The following is a 3788-nucleotide window of genomic DNA, read 5'->3' on the forward strand; positions in this document are numbered from 1 at the left end:
TAGAAAAGGAATTGGTGAAACAAGTAAAAAATAGGTAAAATGACAGAATAAAATCTAAATATTTCAGTAATTACATTAAACAAAAATAAATTATATACCACTATGAAAAGGCAAAATCGGTTAGACTCGATATTTAAAATTAATTATATATTGCTTAAAACAGTTATATCTTAAATTTAAGAATATAGACAGTTTAAAAATAAAAGGAAGAAAAATATACTATGACCCACTTCCGGCCAAGATGGAGGCATAGGTGGACACACCGTACCTCCACGTACAACAAGATTGGAACAACAACAATTTAGAGGCAGAATAACACGCAGAACTGACAGAAAATTTATCTGAATGGAAGTCGGACAGCCAAGAAGTTGAAATAGACCTGTTCATCCATACAGGTAGGAGGGGCAGAGACAAGCAGCCAGGCGTGGTCGCGGCACAGAGAGCAGAGAGAGTTGAGCGCGTAAGACATCCGGGGGCGCGTAAGGCATCTGGGGCATGCAAGATCACAGCGGGTGGACCCAGAGTACACAAGCGGCAGCTGGCAGACCCAATGAGGCAGGGATTGTGGAGCAGGGCAGAGCGCGCAACCCAGGATCCCAGAGAAGGGACTGAGGTTCCACAGAGAACAGAGATACCAAAATTGTTCCCTCTCTACCCCACCCCCACATACAACGTCACAATCTAGCGACTGGGGTGCCCAGCCCTGGTGAACACCTAAGGCTCCGCCCCTCAGCGTAACAGGAGCGACGAGACCAAAAAAAAAGAGAGAGATGGCTCAAACAGAAGAACAAATCAATGCCCCAGAACTCATCCTTTTGAGTGACCGAGAGATAGCCAACCTATCAGATGCACAGTTCAAAACACTGGTGATCAGGAAGCTCATAGAATTGATTGATTTTGGTCACAAATTAGATGAACAAATGCAGGGTACCATAAAAAGAAATGAAGGAAAATGCACAGGGAACCAATAGTGATGGGAAGGAAAGTGGGACTCAAAACAATAGAGTGGACCAGAAGGAAGAAAGAAACAGCCAAACAGAAAAGAATGAAGAAACAAGAATTCAAAAAAATGAGGAGAACCTTAGGAACCTCCAGGACATCTTTAAACGTTCCAACATCCAATTTATAGGGGTACCAGAGGGGGAAGAGGAAGAGCAACAGATTGAAAACGTATTTGAACAAATAATAAAAGAGAACTTCCCCAATCCGGCAAAGGAAATAGACTTCCAGGAAGTCCAAGAAGCTCAGAGTCCCAAAGAGGTTGGACCCAAGGAGGAACACACCAAGGCACATCATAATTACATTAGCCAAGGTAAAAATGAAGGAGAGAATTCTAGAAGCAGCAAGAGATAAGGGGACAGTCACTTACAAAGGAGTTCCCATCAGACTGTCAGCTGATTTCTCAAAAGAGACCTTACAGGCAAGAAGGGGCTGGAAAGAAGTATTCCAAGTCATGAAAGACAAGGACCTATATCCCAGATTGCTCTATCCAGCAAAGCTTTCATTTAGAATGGAAGGGCAGATAAAGTGCTTCTCAGATAAGGTCAAGTTAAAGGAGTTCATCATCACCAAGCCCTTATTTTAGGAAATGCTAAAGGGACTTATCTAAGAAAAGAAGATTAAAAAAAAAACATGTATAGTAAAAGAACTGCAAATCCACAATTATTAACAACCACACCTAAAGCAAAACCAAAAGAAACTAAGCAAATAACTAGAACAGGAACAGAACCACAGAAATGGAGATTACATGGAGGGTTAACAACAGGAGAGGAGAGAGGGGGAAAAGGTACAGAGAATAAGTAGCATAGATTGTAGGTTGAAAATAGATAGGGGGAGGGTTAGAATAGTATGGGAAATGTAGAAGCTAAAGAACTTATGACACATGGACATGAACTAAAGGGGGGATGTGGTGGGAGAGGGTGTACAGTGTGAAGGGGAGTGAAGAGGGGAAATGGGACAACTGTAATAGCATAATCAATAAAATATATTTTTGAAAAGAAAAATATACCATGAAAATACTAAGCAAAAGGAACTGATATGAATACAATAATATCAAACAAAATAGACTTTAAGACAAGAGGCATTGCTAGAGATAAAGAACATGATAAAAGAGTCAAATCCAACAGGAAGATATTATAATTTCAAACTTGCAGGTACCTATTAACATACCTACAAAACATAAAAATAAGAAAATGGTGGAACAAATGAAATACAAGACAAATCACAGTCATGGAGAAGACTTTAATGCACAATTCTTAATAAATAATAAAATAATCCAACAAAAATGAATGCAGCAAACATATAAACTTGAACATGATTACAAAAAAATTTTCTAAATCACACTGCAAGAAACTACAACAAAAGTGCAGGATCCACATACTTTCCAAACACATTTGGAAAATTTACCAAAATTGACCATGTGCTTGGTCAAAAAGTAAAGTTTCAACAAATTTTAAAGGACTGAAATCAAGCAGTGTATGTCCTCTGACTATACTAGAATTAAATTAGAAAGCAATAACAAGATTATTAGAAATTTTGCAATATTTAAAGATATGAATATATATCCAAAATATCTAACAGTTGAAGCAAATTATAATGGACATTTTTAAATATTTTGAACTAATGATAATAAAATATGATTTATCATAAGTTATAGGATGTAGCTAAAAGTCATGCTTAGAGATAAATGTATATAAGTAAATATACAAGAAAAGAAGAAATGCTATGATTCAACTATTTAAGTGTCTACTTCAAGAAATTCAGGAAAAACTTCTGGCCAAGATGGAGGCATAGGTAGTCACACTGTGCCTCCTCACAAAACCAAAACTAAGGACAACAAGAATTTACAAACAAAAAACAGCCAGAACAGAGAGAAATGAACTGTACAGAAGTCTGACAACCATTCATCCAGTCCGGTAAGGAAGAGCAGAGTCGGAGTCCTACGGAGAGGGGTCGAGGGGTCCGGGCAGGAAAAATCAGTGGCTGGCAGACGCGGGTGCACAGGCGGCACTTGGCGGACCCCAGAAGCTCGGGGGCAGCTGATGGACCGCGGGGGCAGACCCTGGGCATGGGAGGCTACGAGCAGACCCAGTGAGGCGCGCAAGGCAGCTGGCTGTCCGCAGTCACACATTGGAGCACAGATAAACTAAGCGAAAACCGGCAGCGACACAGACCCGCAACCCAGGGACCCAGCCCCGGGAAACAAAGCTAAAGGCACCGACTGAAAACACCTGTGGGAGTTGAGGCCAGAAGATTCTCTCAGCTTCACAGGAGGCTCCTTGGGGAAACCCACAGAGTCCAAGAAAGCACACAAGCCTACCCACCAGGGAGCCAGCACCAGAAGGGCCCAATTTACTTGTGGGAAGTGGCAAAGGGGACTAAAGTCCTAGAGAGAGCAGAGCAGGCGCCATTGTTCCCTCTCACACCCCGCCCCCACATACAACGTCACAACCCAGCGACTGGGGTGCCCCGCCCTGGTGAACACCTAAGGCTCCGCCCCTCATACATAACAGGTGCAACCAGACCAAAGGAAAAAAATTAAATTTAATTTAAAAGATGGCTCAAACAGAGTTAAAAGCCCCAGAGCCACTTTTTTTAAGTGACCGAGAAATAGCCAACCTATCAGATGCACAATTCAAAGCATTGGTGATCAGGATGCTCACAGAATTGGTGGACTTTGGCCATAAATTAGATGAACAAATGCAAGCTACAATAAGAGAAATTAAGGAAAATGCACAGGGAACCAAAAGTGATGGAAAGAAAACTGGGTTTCAAATCAATGGAAGGGA

The sequence above is a fragment of the Phyllostomus discolor genome, chromosome 4 (assembly GCF_004126475.2).
Source record: "Phyllostomus discolor isolate MPI-MPIP mPhyDis1 chromosome 4, mPhyDis1.pri.v3, whole genome shotgun sequence".
Lineage (NCBI taxonomy): Eukaryota > Metazoa > Chordata > Mammalia > Chiroptera > Phyllostomidae > Phyllostomus > Phyllostomus discolor.